We start from the raw sequence: 24,122 nt of genomic DNA, 5'->3' as shown, positions 1-24,122 counted from the left end.
CTGTTTACAAGTGAACAAGGAAGCCCTGTCACACACACTGGTACATTGATATTGATTTCTTCAGCCTTTGAAGCTGCATAAATAGCTTTCTGTTCATTATGGATTATGGTGTGTGCTGCTATAGATTAAGGAAGTTTGGCACTGTGTAGAAGATGCGGGGAAACCTACTGAGGTAGGAAGCCCAAGGAGAAAGAGAAATCCAAAGGCTTCATATCTGAGCAAGTTGCTCTTTATTTATGAGGCCATCTACAAACAATTCCTGATGTATTTTGCTCTAGTAAATCTACTGCAACATGAGCTTTGGCCCGCCTGTAGGACATCAATCAAAGGCTTTAGGGGGGAAAAAGACTACTTGTAAATATTAAACGCATTTAACCTTGAAGGTAAAGCTAACTGGGAGTCCTAGGAGGCATAAAAGCACTCTATATGTTTTATATTATCTAAAAAGATAGAAATAATAATGTACCATCTATACTGGGAGAGAACAACAGAGATAAGCAGCCGTGTAATTTACCTTGCTTTGTGTGCAGTAGATGAGGGACAAAACTTACTCTGACAAATGGAGTAGTAAAGTTTTATATTAGTTTAATAGTTCTGAGACAAACATGCAAAATATTAATTGCTCTATTTTACATTAAATGGGGAAGGACAAGGAGGAATGAAGGAACTTATTGTTGCCTGTACTGGGAAACAATATAATGTCGAAAGCAGAGAGGCAATTAGGGATATTTTATAAAATAGTCAACGAAAAGTAACTGAGAACAAACACATATCTTTTCTAAATATTAAAACAGCAAGTAAAACAGAACGCATTGTAAGCTTTATGTATGAGCATATAATCATAATATGAGTTAATATTATTGAATAAAGGTAATGAGTAAATAAATGATAGACTTAGTTATTAAAAGAACTTTCAGCCAGGTGTGGTGATACATGACTCTAATACCCAGCACTCGGGAGGCAAAGGCAAGCCGATGTCTGTGAGTTCAAGGCTGGTCTTGTCTACATCATGAGTTCCAGGCCAGCTAGGGTTACATAGTTAGACCATGTCTTAGAAACCTTGAATATTAAATAGAATGTTTCAGATTGGATCACCAGCTTAACTCAGTTTTCTATTGCACAGGAAAGACGGGAAGAGCTAAAGTGACCCAGGAAAGCTTAGAAAAGGGTGAGAAATGCTCTCCTAGAAGAACATACAAAGAGACCAAAAATAGAAGCTACAGTGTTATATCAAACATGATGGAACTCAAGGCAAAGGGAATCAGTAATGACAGAGATGAACATTGAGAGTGCTCTGGGGCTGGAATTCACACAAAGCTAGGTAATTATCTATAGCAAGTGAGAGTAGGAACATTCATGAATGTGAAACCCTGGGCCTCAAGACACTCACGAACAGCTAAGGCTCTAGCTAACCTTGTTCAGGACAAGAAGAACCAAGGATAAGAATGAAAGAAAAGGAAAAAAAATAGTATACCCAAACAATGTTATAGCAGTATAGTGAGCAGGCTTGTCTGGACACTGAGTACATGGCAAATAGCGTGCCCTGGAAGCACCCGTCAGGTCTAGATGGACTGGGTCTTAATTTTGACTCAAAGAAAAGATCAGCAAGTCCGACTGAAGTAGAAATGGGCCATCAGAATCATCGGAAAACGGAGCCAGTAAAATAAAATGTCATATAGGATGAGCCTTTATCACTTGGCGGTAACAATACTGGAGCTAATGGAGGAATGTAATCCAACAGAAAAGAATTTAACAGTAATGAAAATGCACCCCAGGATTTGAGAGTCAAATAAATCACTGCTAAGAAAAAGAGCTGTAGCTTAAAATTCTTCTATCAACTTGAAAATTAAAGCAATGTGATGAAACCAAACCAATTAAATAGATGACTCAAAAAATTGAAGTAAAAAAGAACAGCAAGAAGAAGTAATTAATAAAGATAAAAAACCCATACATTTAGGGACTGGAATATTAAAGAAACAGAACATAGTACCCATCACACCCATGTTTATAATGAGGACTGACAGGAACCAGTGCAAGAACAGGGAACTCATTGAGAGAATGTTGAAAAATGGGAACCAGCCCATGAACAGGGAGCTCATTGAGAAAAATGGTGGCCATTGCATTAAGGAGATACACAGGTGTGCGGTGATTGGGGGTGACCTCTGGATACCATTGAGGAAGGAGATGGTCAGGTGTGGGTCTTAGTGTTTTACTGCTGTAAACAGACACCATGGCTAAGGCAATTCTTATAAAGGTCAACATTTAATTGGAGCTGGCTTACAGGTTCAGAGGTTCAGTCCGTTATCATCAAGGTGGGAACAGTGTCCCAGAAGGCATGGTGCAGGCAGAGATGAGAGTTCTACACCTTCATCTGAAGGCTGCTAGGAGAAGACTCACTTCTAGGCTGCTAGGGCAAGGATATTAAAGTCCATGTCCACAGAGACACGCCTACTCCAACAAGGCCACACCTCCCAAGAGTGCCACTCCCAGGGCCAACCATATACAAACCATCACAGTGTGAAAGGGAAGATGCGCGATGCTGGATGGTTAAGACACCAAACCAGTGAGTTCCTGTCAGGGTAACTTCTGCCACAAGGCATTGAAGTTGAGAAGGTCCTGGCTTCAACCTGGGATCTATTTAAATGTTGCGGAGAACTACAAGAAATTATAATCAAACATAGGCAGAAATGATAATTGATTTTCTCTCAACCAGGCAGAGAAATTAAAAGGAGACTCTATTGCCAAGAGGCCCTTGTCAACAGGGCCATCACTAGAAGATAACACATGAATCGGGTGAAAGACAACAAGCTTCTCAAGTGACAAGATGAAGAGAGTTTGTCAATGGTTGCCAGTCTAATACTGAGGGGACTTGTGTCCTGGAAGGGATGGCAGGCTCCCAACACTCTGGCTTGGCCATACTGGCTTGCATGGAAGAGAGGGGGACTCTGGCTGGCTTCCTGATGTCAGCTTGTGTTCCTGACCTGTTGGAGGTGAGGGCCTGAGGTTTCCCTGACATGGTACTGTTTTCCTCGGCAGGAAGAACTGTGCAGTGTGATCTGTAGAGAAACAATATCACTTTAGACATCTCTACCGCAGAAAGACGTGGACTTGAGTGGGGGGATGTTAATCCCATGTTGGCAGGTTTGCTATTTTAAAAATTAGTGTCTGTTTCCCTCACATAGTAGGAACACAGCATATCAAGGAATGCAGAAAGCACCTGATATTTATTTTCGTACATACGGTTTTGAGAAGAGTCTTTAACAGATTTTATCCAAATTTAGCATTTTTTTTCAAGTTTCCCTAAGGCCTGCAAGTTGATAAATGCTAAGTTTCCATTGAAAGTAAAACATTTTACAGCTATGCCAGCATGCCTTTAAAGAAGTCTCATCAAAGCAGAAACCATCAAGGCCAAACCAGAAGGGACAGAGCCTACCTGCCTTCCTCCCTGGACCTCTGCCCAGTGAGGAGAAAAGGCAATGTTGCTCCATGCCAGGAGAGCCTCACCACAGCTCTGAGGCAGCTTCTGTGTCTCCTCCCTCTCTGCCCTTCATCTAGGGAGAGTGGTTTTCCTGGGACAAAGTGGAGTGATTTTGTGGACATGCAGTGCTAGATCAAGGTTTCTGAGTAGACTAGGTTGATATTAGCAAGGAAAACCTACTTGCCAATCATGTCTTTGTCACTCATGGCATGACCCCTCTCAACTGTATTTATTGGGGACACGGCTACTGAACTCCAACTTTACTCATGAACTCACAAAGGAATAGAAAGGCACATTGGCTACAAACAAACCAGGAAAATTTGGGAATTAAAACAAATCAACTGAGAAGTGATAGGTCTGCTGACACAAGCATGTGTACACATATACACAAATACTCATACATATACACATGCACATATACAAATACACATACATATACACACATATGTATACATGCATGCAGATACACATACACAAATACATATATACACATATATACATGCACATATACAAACATACACACACACATATATACATGCATGCAGATACACATACACAAAAGCACACACATATATACATATATATATATATATACATATATGCACACATACACACACATACATATATACACACATACATATACACATATACGCATACATACATACACATAATAAAGACACATATAGATATGTGCACATATATATTCATACACAATTAAGCATATACATACATTAGTATACATATACACATACACACAAATATAGAAACATATGCATATGCCCATACACACATACATAAAATATATGCATATTTATCTACAACACATTCATACAAATATAAATACACACACACACATATACATATACATATACATATACATATATATATATATCCATATAAATGCACACACACATACACACTGCAGTCTTAATTCAGTGAGCCATTTAACATTATTTTGAAAGCCATGGGTGCTCTGGTTGCAATGGCAGAGTAAACCATTCTAGTTGGTCCTCCTCTTCCCAGGAAATTTCTTTATGGAAGTTTCTAGAGCTCTATATTTAAGTGGTAAAACAACAGCTGCACCTGACAGTCTACCCTGAGCAAGGTAGCATTCACTAAGAGATAGTTTTCTTACTAAATACACATTAGCAGCCTCATCCTCCACGAGCAAATGTTGGCTGAGGTGTGAGAACCGAGGGAAATTGGGGAAGTTCTCTATTTAAAATCTGTGTTAAGCCCTTAGCCAGCTCTGCCCTTGTTGTGGGCTCCATAGCTCCTGCTTTTTAATTTTCTTCTGAATAGTCTATTAAAAGAGTTTGTGTACTTTAATGACTCATGTGATATATATATATATATATATATATATATATATATATGTGTGTGTGTGTGTGTGTGTGTATTTATATTTATATAAATTATATAATTATATTATAAATAATTCATACTATATAATTATATTAATAATCTATAATTTATGCAGTCATAATTTACATATTTATAAGTTTACACATAATTATAATTTATAATTATTTATATATGAGTATATATAATTATATATTTATAAATTTATATAATTATATATAATGTTATAATATTATAATACATTACATAGAATTATGTATTATAAATACTATTATATATGATATATAATATTAACATAGACATAAGATATGAGATATAAGATATTACAGACATAAAAGATAATTATATATAATTATCTTTTTATTATTCTTATTTTGACCCCATCTAAATCTCAATATAGGAATCTTTTAGAATCACAGATCTGTTTACTGCCACGTCTCTGCTGACAACCTTTGTAGGCTTCCCAGCATCTGCATCACAGATGAGAAATAAAGTTTGTCTCATATTCTGATCGGTTGGGATTAACTTCTAGAGTACCCTGCTAAGAGGTGATCTGAGGCTGTATTTAAGTGATTTGAGAATCCTGTGATTGATTGGTCATGCCTGCTGCAGACCCAGGAAGAAGGAGTAGGGGTCTGCATATCACACATAGAGTGCATGAGTGAAAGGCTGGCATTCAGGCCCTTTGAGAACTGCTCTTTCCTGCAGTTCAGAGTGACTCATTTCCTAAGGGAGACATGCTTGTCTCCTGGTTTCAGTACTTGCTGTCCACCCATCTGGGCCTTCCTTCTTCCACTTCTTCCAAAATTTAGGTTTATTTGAATTTCAAGATTGAAGGTTCAGCTTTCTGGAGATGTCCTTTTAGTTTCCACCTTGTAATTGTGGGTGAGGCATGGTGGCTCCTGTGTGCTCCTGCTGCAGAGGGCTGTGTCTGTCACTGTTCAGCCCTCTGTGTCATAATCCCCCATATGATGTCTGGTTTTCCCATGAGACTGGGTCCATCTGAGGGCAGACATACATTTTCTGTTGTTTATTACTGCCTAGCACTTCAGTGTCTAACCAACATTCAACCACTGCTCAATGGCAGAAAGTGAACGTTGAATAAATAAACTACCTTTTTCTAGAGGTGCAAAAACGTGGCGAAACTCACAGGCCTGAGAGTTCTATAATCTTGCACATGCATGTAAAAATCATTAAGACAAGATAATATTTTTTTCATTTGTTGCCATGCATTTAAAAGGAAAATAAAAGACCATTTCATTATCTATGGCTAAAGTCCTATATCAAAGGACACGTTAGTGAGAGAAAAATATGCATAGTTGACCTAAAGGCTCTGGAAAACATGGCTATGTTTATGTTTCGGTTAGCTGAGGACTGAAGTCATGGAGACTTACATTTGGAAGGCAGGTGGGTGGGGTGTAGAGGTGACACACCTAGCATTTAACACAACGTCCAGCCTTCACATTCTTCTCTCTGTCCCTGTGTCTTCAGAGAGATGGGGCTCCTTCCACCGAGTTATAAGGAGAGCAGCCCTGCAATGGATGTCTATAGACCTTCAAAGGGAGATGGACCAAGGGAAGGAGGTGACTTCTGAACCTGAACCTACTGTTGCCTCTAGGGCCACATGCAGTGCTTGCGGCAGCGTGTTCTGAACCCTCACAGGCCTCAGCATAGCATGACGTTCAAGGCTGCTTTTTGCAATGCTCTGAGACAGTTTGGATGAAAGCCTACGTCTTTCACCTGTTCTGTTGTGTCTCCAAACAGCATTCGTGTGTGTGTGTGTCTGTCTGTGTGTGTGTTTGTATGTGTACACTAAAATTTTGCCATAAAGAAATAAACTGTAGTTACATTTTCACTTGTTTACCATATATATATATATATGCAGTAAATAGAATAAAATCTGAATTTCTATGTTTTTGCTATATTTATTCAGTCATCAAATATTTGCTGAGCCTCTACTGTGGTTGATGTGCTGCGAATAGAACAGCAGGAAATCAATACAGCATACAAGCTGCTGCAGGGAGCAGCCTGTTGTGCCAACCTCTGGAGGTTCCTCCGATCGAGTGGGCTGGCTGGAGTCCTTTATTGGATATCTTGGGTTCAAGATTTCAAGTGATGTTACATGCCAAGGCAACAAAAGAGGAGGCTTCCAGGCAGATCTACCTCTGGCACATCAGTTGAAGTAAATGTGCAATGTAGGATGAAGTGTGCAAGCCTATAATTCCAGTACTTGGCGGGTAGATCCAGTAGAACCAGGAGTTCCTGGTTCATCCTGAGCTAGATAGTGAGTTCTGAGATAACCTGGGCTACATGAGACTCAGTCTCAACACACAAGCAAACACCTTAAAAGCCAACAAAGCAAACAAAGTAGATATCTAAATTAACTCTGGTAAGAGTGCCTTGCTGGGGTTGTACCATTGCAATAGCCAGGGTCACTGTGTCCTTTCCTGAGTGGCTTCCAGTTTTCAGATTCAGATTTTAATCCTTCATCTGGGTCAATCAAAAAGCAAGCAAAGGCTAGAGGCACACAATTTCTGCTAAACCAAATTGTTTAAAGTATAAATACAATCACCGATAATATTATTTCTTTAGAAGTTGAAATGCATTTTAATTCCCCAAATGAAAGTTAGCCCCTGTATGAGTTGGTGGCTGGCTGTTTCTAGTGCCCTCATCTGGGAGGCATTCGAATACAGTCAAAGCTGTGAAGACCTTAAAAAGGACATGCTCATATCAGAGACAGGCTGTCAGCCATGGAGTGACTCCTGTCCCATCTCTTGTTTGAGCACATGGTTTCTGAGTCAGGGAGGCAGTAAGTCCCCAAGTATAACCAACACCTGCTATTTGATTGAAGTAATCACTTTATTATTTGTATGTTTATGATTTATCCTCAAAATGACTTGTGATAAAGTTCATGCACTCTTTGTGGTAAAGAAACGAAGGGTTAAACCACGGTGCTATTTCTTCAGAGTGGCCCTATCTGGGCACTCATGCCTTTAAGTCCCCAGTGCACGCTGGGAAATCTCTATTCTACTCTGTCCTGTGTCATTTTCCTCTGGGAATTTCCCCAGGATAGAGGGCAAAGAGAGTATGCCATGCTCAAGAAATGGAAAGCACAGGAAAGCCTGGAAGCATAGCACTGTGGGAAATGGAGGTAGAGAGACACCGTGCTGTCTAAATGCACAAGGGTCTGAGCCAGACAAAGAAGCATTTCCCTCCTCATTACACAAGGAAGAGCTGCAAAGTGTCTTTAGACAAAATGGAGTAACAGAAGAAAATTAGTACGATATGTAATTAATTAGAGAAAATAACAGGTCTACAGAAAGAAGAGTAAAGTAAGAGAGTGTAATAGTGTAAGCATGAGGTACCACATCCATTGGAGGCAGAACACAGTGATGTAAAACAGGAGTAGGCCTAAATGCTGAGCAAAATAAATTGCATATAAACGCAAGCACTTTGTCAAAGGCTTGGCGAAAGAAGCCCCTATCCAGTTATTCAGGTGTGGCTGTTCAGCCTTATAGCTGCCATCAAGTTATTTAAGCAGCTAGGGTCTCATGATGGGAATGAGACAGATACAGGGGAGTCATGTGGACATTATATGAAGGCTGGGTGATATGAGCAGAAGCATATGCTTGGAAACTTATCCTGGGTTGCCAAGTAACCTCATCCAGGAACGGCAAAAGCACAGTCATCAGGACCTGTAGGCAGTTTATGATGAGGAAGGGGTAGGGAGCTGGGGTAGGGAAAGCACAGAACACTGTCCAGCATACATGCTCAGGAACATGATGTACAAATAGCCATCTATAAAAGTTCAGGTTCTGTTTAAGGGAAGATGCATTTGGTGTGTGCAAGAATCCCATTTAAAACCCCAGGATGTGCCAAACAGCCAGTTAAGCAGGCAATAGAACGTGATGGGGAGTCAGAGGCTGGCACCATTGATTCAGGCCCCATGGTCTCAATGGCGACCTTTGCAGTAATGACCACCATCATGGCTGTAGAAGTGACTGATATTTTACATTCATTTGTGTAAACTGGACTAACCAGTCTCCTGAATTTGAGGCAAAGGATTCAAAGCTTAGCAAGTAAGAACAGGATGTTCTAGACAGGAATTGACTTTGACTTTTTAGCTACCATGGTGCTTTCATTGAGAAGCCACATAGAATGTTCTAGAAATAACGTCATGGGGGAAAAAATAAAATGAAATCATTTGAATTATAGGAAAATAGGAGCTGGGCATAGCTAAAATCAGGTGACACTTGAATTGTATATATCCCAAATGCTGAACCAAACTTTATGGTCAGAAGTAGGAAGTGTTAATCTACAGACCCACTTCTAGTCACATGCCAAGACTACTATGGTGGGAAGCATTCACTCTTCCATGTTGGAATCTGCTCCCTTCCTGGGAGATACAGGAGGAAGTTTTAATTGTGGGGTAGAAAGCATAGTGTATTTCTTTATTGGAAGGAATCTTATTTCCCCCCTTTGTCACTTAAAATCTCCCATGGCAAAGTACTGTGGGAAGGGACTTTTAGTTCCTTCCTGTTAGAATTGATCCACAGTAGTCTTAGGAAATGCCACGAAGTAAAGCTCATCTCTAAGCTTTACCCCAATAACTAACTCACTCTCTCTCTCTCTCTCTCTCTCTCTCTCTCTCTCTCTCTCTCTCTCTCTCTCTCTCTTTGTGTGTAAGCATATGTGTGCAGGTGTGTGTGTAGGTCAGAAGTCAACTTTGAGCACCCATTCATTAGGTGCATCCATATTGTGTTTGAGACAGGGTCTCTCATTGGGCAAGCCATCGAACCTGTCTCCACTTTCCTAGCTCAGGATTACAAACATGCACCACCACACCCATTATTTTAAATGTGGAGTCTGAGGATCAAACAGAGGTGCTGTGCTTACAGGGAAAGAACTTGACTGACTCAGCTCTACCCTAAGCCCCTAAAAAGCTTCCTTAAGAAAAAGTACCCGAGGCTCTCAATGTCCTTGGATTTAACATACCTATCAGTATAACCCTGGCTATTATCTATGACTTCAATTATTTTTTTTTCAAGAAGAAAAGTAAGGTATAGAATAGTACAGATGAGAATCTTAAGGGCCATGAGATTTAGTTTGTTTTCATTAGTTTTATGAATTGTGACTAAGTCTCTTAAGCACTATGAAATTTTATGGGTTGCGATGCTGTTTTATTTAAAATTAAAATGCCAGTTATGCTCAGCATAAGAGTCCAATGATTCCGGGACTCATTGAAGATTTCCAGTCTGAGTGGCTGAGTCTGTGGCTTGTTGTTCAGTTTTTAAATTCTCTGCAAACACATTTCTCTAAGGAAAAAAAAAAAATCCTTCGCTAAGGAATGTGGAGGAAGGCCAGGCACTCAGCCGTCTGAGAGTTGGCAGACTGGGAGAAGCTGCTTCCAACTGATTTTTAGACACAGAGCAGCAATCAACAAATATTTTCCGGGCATTCATTCCATACACACATTAAGCATTTCTTTGAAATAGATGTTAGGAAAATAGAAATGTACTCTTAAGGGCAGCACTGGACTCTAGTTCTTCACAGAGAAGCAATGTACCTGTTTTTCCAGTCTCATCTAATGAAGGCACAGTGAATCTTTGAGAAAATATTGGAGAAATCAGAGGAATACCCCTCTGTGCATGCTTTAAGAAGGATACTTGAACTATAGGTCCATAGCAAAGTTGTTGGCAGATAGCATGGAGCCTACATGCCTCTCTCTCTCTCTCTCTCTCTCTCTCTCTCTCTCTCTCTCTCTCTCTCTCTCCCTCTCCCCCCCCTCTGTCTGTGTGTGTGTGTGTGTGTGTCTGTGTGTGTGTCTGTGTGTGCCAGTGCATGTGTACCTATTTGTAGATCAGGAATGAAAGTAGCTAAAATGATTAAACCCAATGTTGGCGGGTAGCATGAAATAAGTAGGATACTTAGGAATAAGTTTAACTATAGTGCCCAAAGTTTTATGCGTAGGCATAGATTTGAAAACATTGATGAAGAAAGTTAAAAACAGAAACAAATGGAAAGATGTCTTGTGATCATGGATTGTAAAAAATAGTATTTTTAAATGTTTGTGCTGGGTAAAGTGATCTTCAGCGTCAATGTCATTCCTATCAAAACTCCAATGTCTCTTTTTAGAGGAATAGAACAAGTAGTAAAATTGTGGGTCCAAGTAAGACCTGCCCAAATCACACAACAGTTTGATCATAAAGAAGAAAAATAAAGGCATTAGACCTCTTGATTTTAAACTATAGCTCTGACAGAGCTGTAGTATTTAAATCAGTATGATACTAGAAAATAAACTCATTGGACAATGGAAAAATAGCTCAGAAATACTACTCATGCATGTACCATAATTGATATCAGACAAAAGTCCTAAGAATACACAGCAGGAAAATAGGGCTTCTTCCATCAATGGTGTTGGAAAAAACTGGATCTCCACACACCTAAGGGAATTTTACCCGTATGCTCTATATATGCATTAACTGTAAATTCAAGACTTTAGCATGAGATCGAGACATAAAACCCAAAACAGAAAACATAAGGAACAAGCCTGCTTGACATTGATCTTATCCATGGTTACTAGATATGATAAAAACACAGCTACCCAAAGCAATATTGACCTGTAGGATTGCCTCAAACTGACCAAACTTCTGTATATAGTAAACAAGACCATCAGCAAAAGGAAGAAGCAATACATGAGGGGAACATATTTACAAGCTGTCAATTTCTTAAGGCTTCATCTACAGGGGTGAAAAACAAAGAATCCATTGTTGCTGTTTTAATATGGACAGAGGACCCAAATAGGCATTTTTCTGGAAGACATATATGCATGGCCAACAAGCAATGAAAAGTGTTCCAGGTTACTAATCATTAGGGAAATGCAATTGAAGCCAAGAAATACCACCTCATACGTTAGTGTGGGTATTACCCAAACCAAGAGGTTACAGGTGCTATCCAAGACACAGGGACAAATCAAAACCTCTGTGTTAGAGAGCCTGGATCCTGTAAATAAACGGGTCCCAGGCAGTAGGGGCCACCACACTACCCATCTTCCTATTCTCAGGAATAAAAGGCACATTGTCACAAATTAACTGAACCTCATCCTCCTACCCCAACAAAGACCACTGTAACATAGCCCAAGTCAAATATGCCATTCTTCCCAACACAGAGAAAGAGTGGCCTCTGTCACATAGCTCAGGAGATATTTGCCCATTTCTCTAGGCTTGGTCATGTGTCACAGGTCACATAAATAACCAAGCCTATTTACTCACAATGCTAGACCACCCCTTCCCTTGGAAACATTTAAGTGACACCATGCTTTGGCTAGATTGATGCTCCTTTCTTCAGACCCCACCTAGAGGCTTCAGACTTGACAAACCTCTTGCTTAAAGTACAGTTTGACTCAGTAAATCTCCCCCGACAACATAACACTCCATTAGTGGTAATAGTGGTAATATAAGCTGGGTCAATTCTTATGGATTTCAATACATTGGTGCTTTAAAAATATTAAGTCTAGAATTTCCATATGGTCCAGCAATTCTATCTCTGCATCTGTATTTAAAGGAAGTGAAATCACTCTTTTGAAAAGACATATGTACCCATGCTTATTGCAAGATTGGCTTTCATAGACAAAAAAATGGGAACAATCTAAGAGTTCATCGTGGATTAAAAAATGTTATGTATATATATGGAACTTTGTTATAATGGAATATTGTCCAGCTATCAAAGGATAGACATCTTGCCATTTGCAACCACAGAGATTAACAAAGGACATTATGCCTGGTGAGATGATCCAGACTCTTAAAGACAGATGCTGCATGATTTGATTCCATTTAAGAATGGAAACTAACAGTGTTGGCCTCCTAGATTCGAATGTCTAGTGCTGGTGGTGAGGAACAAAGGAGACAGAGAATCACTGATGATTGGATCTAAACTTTCAGTTTCAAAGCTGAAACTGGGGTTCTGAGGTGCAGTATGCTAACCGCGTCCAATAGAACTATGTCCTACACTTGAAATCTGCTAAGAGAGATCTTAAATGTGCTTGTTACACACACAATGGTGCCATGTGCAATGACGGATGTAATTAGCTTGACTGTGGTAATCACTCACAATGTTTACATACATGAAAATACCACATTGTACACCTTGACTATATATGATCTTTATTTGTCAATTACACTTGACTAAAGCTGAAATACGAATAGCGTGAGGGGTTGACCTTCATCTTTTTCTTTGTAATATGAGATTATATCCCCTTTCCTTGATTGGTTCAGTGTCCAAAACAGAATAATAACATGTCAATGGGCTCCTTAAGAGCCACCCAACAAAATTCTCTTACATACCAATGGAGCCCAAGTCCTTACACAGCTGAATTAGTTTCTTTAATAGTGGGGCACATCGAATTCAGCAGGTCAAAGGTATTTAGGTCTAGCTATAAAAGTGGAGCCAAGAATTCTTTTCTCTTCACTCCAGTGGGACACCATTAACTGTCGTCAGAGGCAAGAGTTTTACATGGATACTCTGAGTGGAAGGCCTGGTGAGATCCAGCAATACTATTCTAAATGCTCTTTCCACCCTAGCTTTCCCCCCTCCTTTTTCTTTTTAAGAAGTCGTTTAGAGGGTTGATTTATGTTGCTGGGGAGACAGACCGGTTTGTGTTCTTTACTCTTTGAGCCCTAATAGACTTAAAAGAATGATTTTGGAGTAAAAGCAAAACAGATCAAGTGTACCAGGAGTCTTAGAACAGAGCAGTGACTGGAATGTAATTTTTTTCCTGTTCTTGTGAAAGGGAATAGATTCACTGTAGGGTGTGTATGTGTGTGTACAAGTGTGTGTATGTATGTGGTGTGCGGTGTGGTGTGTGTGTTTGTGTGTGTGCATGCATGTGTGCATGTGCATGTGTGTGTTTGTCCTGTGTCTCAGCTCTGCTAGGAAAATCATTTCCAGAAAGGCCCTGGTTTTCTTTTGTGCAGAACTTGGTCACACCCAGTGGCCAGTTAGGCTAATGGCAGGTGTATACTCCCCAAGGTGTTGAGAAAAATCACCTCAGAGGGGAATTTCACTGACCTTGGGACCCACCTGTTCTTTTCCCTTGTTCCAAAACTGCGGAATCTGCTTAGGAAAACTCTCCTACCAATCAGATGCGAGCAACAAGAACATTAACAGTCCATGGACTTCCACCATGTCTGTTAATCTTTAAATTAGTACCTGTGAATATAATGAACGGATTTTCTCTGCACACTCAAGGATAGGCTGAAACAAAGGGGCTCTTTTCTTCCCATTTCCCTTTATCTGTGCATGATTTAGAGATTTCCAACGTCAACAAAGATTCTTCCCCCTTTTCATGAGGTAGTGATATCATATTAATGTTGAAAAAAATAAGAAGTCCACCTTGTTCTGGAATACAAATAGGAGCAGGAACCCTGTTTATAACTTTTGGAAGAGCTGGGAAACAACTTCCCAAATGTCACATCCCCATTAACATCACAATAGAGTGCTTCTTCCGGGTATGCTTGATTTTTTTTTTTTTAATTAAATTCCTAAGCTCTGTGAAGGCTCCAGTTTCACACAGGAGCTGGCACGCATATCACCTGGATGGCAGCCCTGAGATTGTGACTTGTGCCTTTGTGTCAGGCTGATCATAAAGAGAATTTGTGTCCACGTAGGCATCTCACCAAGTGAAAATTTAGCTCATTTCTTTTTAGGAGAGATTCTGTTATGGCCTTGTTTCTCTGGGTTTTGGATATATTTTTCACACTTTATGAGGTTTCTTCGATTTTTTTTAGGGCCTCATATGGTGCTGGGTTGTGAAGCCAGCTCTGCTGTTCATCCCATCTAAAACTTAAATCAAGTCTTGCCTTTTTATTTGACTAGTCCCCTGCATACTGAGGAAGAGTACAGAGTGATCCCTCTTTTGCCTGAAGCCCAGCCTGACCATTTTCAGAAAAGTAGAGAATTTAATCACCCAAAACAAGTTGAAGCCAAGAAACCAGGCCATGGACTCCAGCTAGCTCCAGCCCTAAGGAGCAGTTATTCTTGATGTGAAATTACTTGACTCCAACCACAAGGGTCCAGGCTTCTGTCAGTGAAAAAGCAAGCTCCTATCTCAAATGGAGTAGGAGAGCCAAATACGTTCCCATGGCTGGGAACATAGACTCAGATTATCCCATTTTGTGTCCCAACATGGTACAGTGCCCTGCTGTTTTTACAGTAACATAGCAAAACAAGTCACAAATCAAGGAATTTAGTTTTTTCCTTTCATACATTAGTAGAAATATCAGGTATCAGGTTATAGAGGGGACATTTCTCCTATAAGGCTTATATGTTATTTGAGGGTGTCCTTCCCATCTGGGTTAGTAAAAGCTAGGGCGTCTGTTTGTATATTCCAAAAGGATTTGCTTAATAACCACAAGGACAGATGTTAGGCCAAACACTGTGGTGGACAATGAAATTATAAAGGGGGCTAAAGATAGCCCAAGATAATTGGCATGTAGCTAGTGCTAAGTTTACTGACCATTTATATCATTGACCCCTATAACATAGACCTGAAGAGTGTGAACCATAGGAGATATGAAAAAGATATATCTTCATCAAAACATATACTATGTATCTATCTATGTATCTATCTATGTATCTATGTATTTATGTATGTATCTATTTATGTATCTATGTATCTACCTATATATCTATGTATCTATCTATGTATCAATCTCTATCTTTCTTTCTCTCTTTCTTTCTTTCTTTCTCTCTCTCTCTCTCTTTCTTTCTTCCTCTCTCTTTCTTTCTTTCTCTCTTTCTCTCTCTTTCTCTCCCTCCCTCCCTCTTTCTTTCTTTCTTTCTTTCTTTCTTCCTTCCTTCCTTCCAATCTATCTATCCATCTATCCGTCCTATCTTCTACTTTCCTATCATCTATATTTATACCTCTCTTATCTATCAATGTATCTACTATCTATCTTTTGTGCTTTAAAAAACCCTATAATCTATTATCTATCTGCTTACCATCTGTCTAACGATGCGCCTACCTACTTATTCATTTAAACTTCTCCTGTTATTGTATGTGTATTGCTTTTCTATTCGATTGGTGACCTACTGATATATTTCAAAGAGCAAGATTTCATTTAATTTGTTGAGTTTCCTTTAACAAAACATGGCTTTTTTTTATGTTGTAAGAAGTCTTTGTTCATTTTAAGTCTATGAAAATTTTCCTCTTAAATGTTTTTCTAGAATGCTTGTGGTTTTAAACTTCTAGCTGGACTTCCTCGATATATTTCAGCTATTTTGCATGTATAGCGTAAAGTCTGAATTGGGCCCATTTATCCTCGGTGACCTGCTTTTGTAGCCCCACCCTTTCTATCTTGAAACGTTCCAGTGCCTTAGGTAAACATCAACAGAACAAATGAGTTTACACCTAGTTCTAGACTCTACTCCTTCCTTATTCTGTGTGTGTATCCTTACATTAGATCTAAGCTATCTCATTTCTGTAGTTTCGAACAGTGATTCCTGGTATCAGGTGGTTGGAAGACTCCAATGGCTGTTTCATTTCTTCAAAAATTGTTTCTGCTATGGTGTAGTCTGTTTGCATATCCCATACATTTTATAACGGCAATTAATGTTTATAGAGAATCTATGGGATTTTAATCTTGCATGCCTTGAGGCTGATATAATTTTAGAAGACATTTTCTTAACATTGAGTCTCCCCTATCAGGAACACAATGGGATGTGTTCATATCTTTTCCTTTATTTAGCAATGTTGTATATTTTAAATATATAGGCCATTCACATTTTGAACATATTAATTCACTTTTATGACCCCAGCACTTATGACCTAAGCTTAGGTCGGAAGATCTCCATGAGTTCATGGCCTACTTGGACTGCATCATGTGTTCCATATCAGCCTGAGGTACAGTTTAAGAGTCTGTCTTTAAATAACTAAAGGGACAAAATCATTCCTGAATACATTCTTGTTTGCTTTTGAACTTTTAAGTAATGTATTGCTTATATATGGTAGCTGTGTGCTAAGCTATGCCGGTGGGCAACTGTAATATCTTCTGTTTACCCACTTCAGGGTTCATTGATGGCAGATCTCCATACCAACGAGCCAGTTAACAAAAGCAAAGAATGACCAATATGCTTAAGCCATGCCTTACATGACACAAGGGTTATCGGAAATGAAGACTGAAATCAAATTTCGGCTTTGTTGCAGAATGGACTGACTGCTGTGCAGGAGGATTGTGCTAAGCAGGAGTGTGAGTTGTCTAATGGGAACAGAATGAGGACATCTGAGCAATGCCTATGTGTCTAGAGTCTTCTTGACCCCAGAGTGTAGGAAGCATGCCTCTAAAATGAGGGCTTAAGATCATATAGGGAACATGTGATGGATTGTATATGCTTGGCCTAGGGAGTGGCACTATTAGAAAATGTGGCCTTATTGGAGTAGGTGTGTTACTATGGGCATGGGCTTAAGACCCTCATCCTAGCTACCTGAAAATCAGTCTTCCACTAGCAGCCTTCAGATGAAGATGTAGAACTCTCAGTTCCTCCTGTACCATCCCTGCCTGGATGCTTCCGTGCCCCTGCCATGATGAGAATGAACTGAACCTCTGAACCTGTAAGCCAGCCCCAATTAAATGTCGTCTTTTATAAGACTTGCATTGGTCATGGTTTCTGTTCATAGCAGTAAAACCCTAACTAAGACAGAAGGTAAGTCAATGACTTTTCTTATTTATATGCTTTAGGGGAAGAGGAAAGTAGAGAAAGATGAAGATGTCAGAGATTTCCTGCCCTCAAGCAAGCCATTATGTTACGACCTTGTTACATATATTTATTAATGCCTGTAGCTCTTTATGTACAGTCTTAGATTTTTTTTCTTCATAGTTAACAGTGTCTTCAGAAAACACAGTTCTTACATCTAATTTTGTGCCTGTTATTTCTTTTTCTTGCCTTATTGCAGTGTACTGAAGCTGTAACAAGATAATGAGGGATGCAAGTTAGAGGCAAGAGCAGATATCCCTTATTTTAGTCTTCGAGGAGAGCAGAACATTCTTCACTACTGTTACAACTGTTGATCTGTTACAACTGTTTCCACAGGAGCTTCATGTCTGGGTGAAGTGTTTTCTATTTTTAGCACGAGGAAAACTTTTATTATGAGCTAGAATTGATTTTTATGAGGGCAACATCTTCATCTGTTGAATACTTATATCAGTCTTCTGTATTTTTTCATGGAAATTATACTAACTAGTTTTAAAATAGTAGGGCCTTAAACAAGCCACATCTATACATTGTCAGCCTCTCTTTTAATATCTTATTGACAACTCATATTTTCTAAATGATTTATTTATTTTATGTACAAGTATGTTTTTTCAACATGTGTGAGGCCGGGCAGTGGTGGCGCACGCCTTTAATCCCAGCACTTGGGAGGCAGAGACAGGTGGATTTCTGAGTTCGAGGCCAGCCTGGTCTACAGAGTGAGTTCCAGGACAGCCAGGGCTACATAGAGAAACCCTGTCTCGAAAAACCAAAATCAACATGTGTGAGGGAGTCACACCCCCTAGAGCAGGAGCTATAGACTGCTGTGAGCTGACATGTGGGTTCTGGGAATTGAACTCAGGACCTCTGGAAGAGCAGCCAGTACTTTTAACCACTGAGCCATCTCTCCATCCCCCCAATTTGTATATTTTCATAAAGAAGTCTTTATCATGTTTTTCTTGAAATGCTTCTCTGAGGTTTACTATGAATAGTTCTTGATTTTTAAAGAATTGAGAAATGTTCATATTTCCTGTTTTCTGACAGATTTTTTGGTTTAATGACTGGTATTACTCATTTCTCAAATGTTTTATAGAGTTCAACATTGAACCAGTTGGGCTCTCAGGTTTTTTCCTCAAAAAGTGTTTTATACTTGGGTTAGAATTTAGTAGATATAAATAAACTCTGCATTTTATCTATATCTGTCAGTGTTTTTTCTTTCTTTTAACTTTTTTGTTTGTTTGTTTTCAGACAGGGTTTCTCTATGCAGTCCAGGACAGCCTGGAATTTGCTCTGTAGACCAGGCTGGCTTCAAACTCAGAGATTTATCTGCCTCTGCCTCCCAATTGGTGGGATTAAAGGTGTGGGACACCACCTCTTTGCTCTCTCCTCTCTCTCTCTCTCTCTCTCTCTCTCTCTCTCTATATATATATATATATATATATATATATATACTGAAACACTCTTTTTATATACATATATATATATATACACACACATACATACATACATACATACATATACATATACATATATAGTGATGGTGTGTATATATTTATGCATGCATGTATGCTTGTGTGTATGTGTGTGATTATGGGTGTGTGTGGGGTGTGGGTATGCATATCTGTGTATGTGCAGAGGTGAGAGAAAGATGTTGGTCTTGTGTCCTGTGCTTAATCAGTTTCAGACACGGACCTCTCAGTGTTGAGCTTGGCTGGCAGCCATCAAGCCACACAGATCCCCTTGTTTCTGCCTTCCATGTGTGTTGTCACATGCAGCTCTTTGGAAGAGGGCTGAGATATGAACTCAGGTCCTGGCTCAGGTGCAGAAAGCATTCTTGTCTACTGAGGTCTCTCCCCAATTCGTCTATGATGTTTTTAGGGATAAGATTCATTTTATTTAAGCTAAAGATTTATTGACATAATGGTCCCAATATTTGCTTTTTTTAACCCTTTAATATCTGAATTTTGCTTGAAATTTCTTTATAATTTCTGATTTTGGTAATTTCAGTTCTATCTCCTCCTCTCTATTTTTGTCCTTCCTTTCTTCCCTCTCTCCTCCCTCTCTTTTTTTGTTTTAAAAAATCTAACTAGGAGTTTTACATTTTTCATTAAACAGCCTTTCTTTGGTCATTTTGTTTTTCTACTTCCTCTCTTCTTTATTTATTATTTATTTTTGCTTCTGTACTTTTGTATTAATTTATTTTCACAGATTCTTATGATTGATTCTCTATCTTCCTTACCTTGTCATGTAAATGTTTTATACCTAGCTTTTATATGCCCACATATCATTATTGCCCATTTTATATATGAGGACATGATACAGTCATCTCTTTGTTTATGGGGGGGGGAGGAGATTTGTTCCCATGTACATGGAAGATTCTAGAATCCATGGATACTCAAGTCCACTTGAAGAATTTGAACATAACCTATACATATCTCCTCTCACCCTTTGAAGATTCTTTAGCTTACTTATATTGACTAAGACAATTACTGTGTTGTTGAAGATATAATGACAAGGAAAAAATACACATATACATCAAAGATACAGCCAGGCAGTGGTGGTGCACACCATTAATCCCAGCACTTGGGAGGCAGAGGCAAGCAGATCTCTGAATTCTAGGCCAGTCTAGTCTACATTATGAGTTACAGGGCAGGTAGAGCTATACAGAGACACCCTGTATGGTGGAGAGGGGAGGAAATTCTGCATAAATCAAAACCACATTTTTTTTGTTGTTTCTCAGAACGAGAGCTTGTATATACAGAGCACCAACTGTGATATTCAGGGTACACTAGGGACATTTGCTTAGAATGTGCAGTCTCTAGCAAAGCCTAGACATTCTTCTCAAATGAGTACTGAAAGACATTTTGATGTACACTTAGGGGACATGGGTGGGCACATCCTGGTTACCAGCCTATCATTTCTCTAGCTCTAGGCAGATGCAGAAAAATTTCAAGGTCTGAGGTCCAGGCTGTGTGATGAATTTGCAACCTTCAGAAAAGCCTTAGTTTAATAACCTCAGGGTTTCGGCATGTGTTCTCCAGCTAAAGAACAGATGTTTTCTCTGAAACAAAAGCACAGGGCTCTACAGTTGTTCTAAGGGATTGCCACAAATAACATTGAATGTGGGAGTGACAAGTCCCGAGGAGACTGTCTCTACAGGATCACAAGCCTGTGCCAAGGTCTCGGGGTTGAAAACGCAAGACTTTATTGGTGCTTTGGTGTTTTAACAAGCAAGGGCTTAGAGGTTTTAAACCACTTCGAGAACTTTCCAAAAGTTCAGCTGCACAGCTGCGCAGCAGTGACAGCTGTGTGGGTTTCAGGATCCCGTGTCTGCCTTTCTCTCAGATCTTCCTTCCTTCCTTCCTTCCTTCCTTCCTTTCTTTCTTTCTTTCTTTCTTTCTTTCTTTCTTTCTTTCTCTCTCTCTCTCTCTCTCTCTCTCTCTCTCTCTCTCTCTCTCTCTTTCTTTCTTTCTTTCTTTCTTTCTTTTCTTTTTCATGTTTGCTGAATGCTCTACCAAACCTGCTGCCTCCACCTGCAGTCTGTGCATGGAGCTGCCTGTGAGAAATCTCAGCTCCCAACCAGAGTGAAAAGTCTGGATCAAGCTTCACTCCTTACTGCTGGCAGATACTTCAAAGCACACAGAGACCCTGGAAATGAACAACAAAGCACTCCTGTGCCAAGTCCACCCCAAGAAGCTCAGTTTTCCTGTGTTCAGTCTCCTTACCCCATGCATCACATGTCACCCAGGGATTCCTCACAAGCCTGAGACAGCCTCTCCCAGTTCTGATCTCCAATGAGCATCTCCTCTGTGGTTGTCCTTGGCTTTGGCCCAAAGGAAAGACTCCTTCTGTCTTCCCTTCTTTCCTACACCTCACCCCCTTTCAGAAAGAGTACCAGGAAAGGGGAAGAATTGCTTTCTTTTTTGTCAACTTCTTTTCTATGGACCATTAATCACCCCAAAAAGACAATGTTTATGTTCTGTAAGTCATGATCAGAAAAAGAACTTTCAAAGCATTTTCCATTGTTATGACTTGTACCCTCAGGACCGGGAATGTAACTTGGTGGTAAAGAACTATGCTCAAAGCAGGAAAAGAGGGAATGGAGAAGCAGAAGGAGGGAGGAAAAGAGGGAAAGAAATAGAGAGGGAGAGAGGAAGGGAGGGAAGGAGAGTTGGAAGAAGGGAGGGAGAGAAGGGAAGAAAAGAAGGAGAGAAAGGAGAGGGAGGGAGAAGGTGGAAGGAGGAAGAGAAGGAGGGAATGGAGAAAAGAGAGGGAGGGGGAGGGGAGGGATGGAGAGAGAAAGGAAGAATATCTATATCATCAGCACCCTGGCCACCCTTGTGCTCTTCACAAATGCTCTTCAAGGTGTCGATGAGGCTGTCGCAGCTTATGTTGTTTGACTGGGGGCTCACCCACCTTGTCCCCATGTCTCTCCTGCCAATTTAGGGCATTCATTCTCTGAACACCCCCTAGTTAGCATGTGTGCTCGAAATATTTACCATTATTTTACCCATGTACACCAATCACGTCAGCGCTGCCGTGATTCTTACCGGTAGCATGTGGAATGTGTTGACTTAAAATTTCATAAGTAAATATCAAACACACACACACACATATATGTCGACATCACTTTTTCTTTTAAATGAGACTAGGTACAAATAATTGTGAAAACCACAATGATATGATTGTATTATTCATAATTATAGATCCTGTGGTACAGAAGCTAAATTTCAACAGGAGATTCCTTTGGAAATAGGGTCCTTAAGAGTTACAAAGTGCCAGATAGGTGGCAGAGCCCTGGTGGAAGTTTCTCTAAGCAGTGGGTGGCACAGATACAAGACATACCAGTGACTACTCCGCAGTTTGTCCCTGATCAATCATGCCAGTCTGGATAAATGCATCCCTCCCCTACCCGGTATAGCTGTCTCCATACACAATATGGATATTAGCATACTTTATGACCCCTTGTGATTTATATCAGAAGAATCAGTTAAGTAGTGAAAAGAGAAATAGAACTACTTGATTAAAAATGTAAGAACAAGGACCCATCTATTGTATTTCCACATTGAAACTCCCTGGTGGCAAAGGGTGGGGGTGGGGGAGAAACCGAGGCTGAAAAGGCAGGGAGGAAAACTTACATTTCGAAGTTAATCAAAAGAATTGTCATACAAAATGCAGAAACGGCAACAATTGAATGAATGAAAATGGTCGGACACAACTGACTGAATTTCCACATTTGGAAGCAAACTAGGACTTGGTGACGGGGCTTGGCTCGGCCCGTTGTCAAATGATTGGATGGCACAGCTTCATAGACACAAACACTGCTGTGCTGGTTTTGTTCAATTGCGTTTGCATCCTAATGAATAGCAATGATGCTCACCTGTCCCCGTTGAATCCGTAATGAAAACTCTAGATAGAAATATTTATCTTCCTGACTAGATGAGACGAAAATGTGTAAAAACCACAGACAGATAGCACCGTCTTCCTCAAGCTAGAGGGGATGTGAGCCTAGGAATTTTCCAGCAGGGTAACACAGTTTGACCCAAACCATGCACCCCCTTACCCCATCTTGTAAGAAGAGTCCAGGTCAAAGACAGGAGCCAATGACTAGAGATTGGTGGGTTTCTAGGAAGAATAAAATATCCTTCAAGGGGCTGGAGAGATGGCTCGGTGGTGAAGACCACTGACTGGTTTTCCAGAGGTCCTGAGTTCAGTTCTTAGCAGGTGGCTCACAACTATCTATAATGGGATCTGACGCCCTCTTCTGGTGTGTCTGAAGAGAGTGATAATGTACTCACATGCATTAAATAAATAAGTAAAAGGCCCAGAGTTAAATAAAGTATCCTTCAGCTGTCAATGCCCTCAAAGGGTCTGGGTTTTCTCTTGTTGGGCAAAGTGCTTATTTCTTGTCTCCTTTCGTTCCTGACGTCCAGCTGTAGGTGATTTATTTTACAGCCGTGCTGCTCTGGCTGATGATTGAGCACCCAACCTAGGCTCAGGGACCCCTCTGTCCTCACCAACTGGGGGGCTTTGTACAGGAATCATACATCAGTTGTCAGATCACAACATGGAGACCCAGGTACTCCAATGACAACTCGTTCATCTGTAATCTTCCTTTTAATACACAGTTCCAAACAAATCATCTCACTCCATCCACTAAACCCATTGTCTGGCAGCACCATTGCTGTCTGGAGAGACTCTTGGATTGTCAGGCTTTAAAGACTTCAGCCTTTTCCTGGCCAATTTGCCAAAGAATGTATCAGAGTTAGTTATTGATCCTTTCCCTTGAACCCTTTCATCTCTTTCTTTTCTGCTTCCTTTCTTTCCCCCTCCTAAGCTGACATTCAATAAAAGGCATTTCTCTCAGGTGCCAGCAGAATGTCAGCGCCAATACCTTCCACAGTGTGTATTTCTGTTTCCCCCCTTTCCCTAGAAAGACCCCTTTCATGGGTATATCGACAATGTGGAAACCTACCTGCCATGCTGGTTTTTCTCTTAGGCATTCATTTTAATTGTTGTTATGAACCTGAATTGGTCC

The sequence above is a fragment of the Grammomys surdaster genome, unplaced genomic scaffold (genome assembly GCF_004785775.1).
Source record: "Grammomys surdaster isolate TR1022 unplaced genomic scaffold, NIH_TR_1.0 143, whole genome shotgun sequence".
Taxonomy (NCBI): Eukaryota; Metazoa; Chordata; class Mammalia; order Rodentia; family Muridae; genus Grammomys; species Grammomys surdaster.
This window is presented reverse-complemented; position numbering follows the sequence as displayed.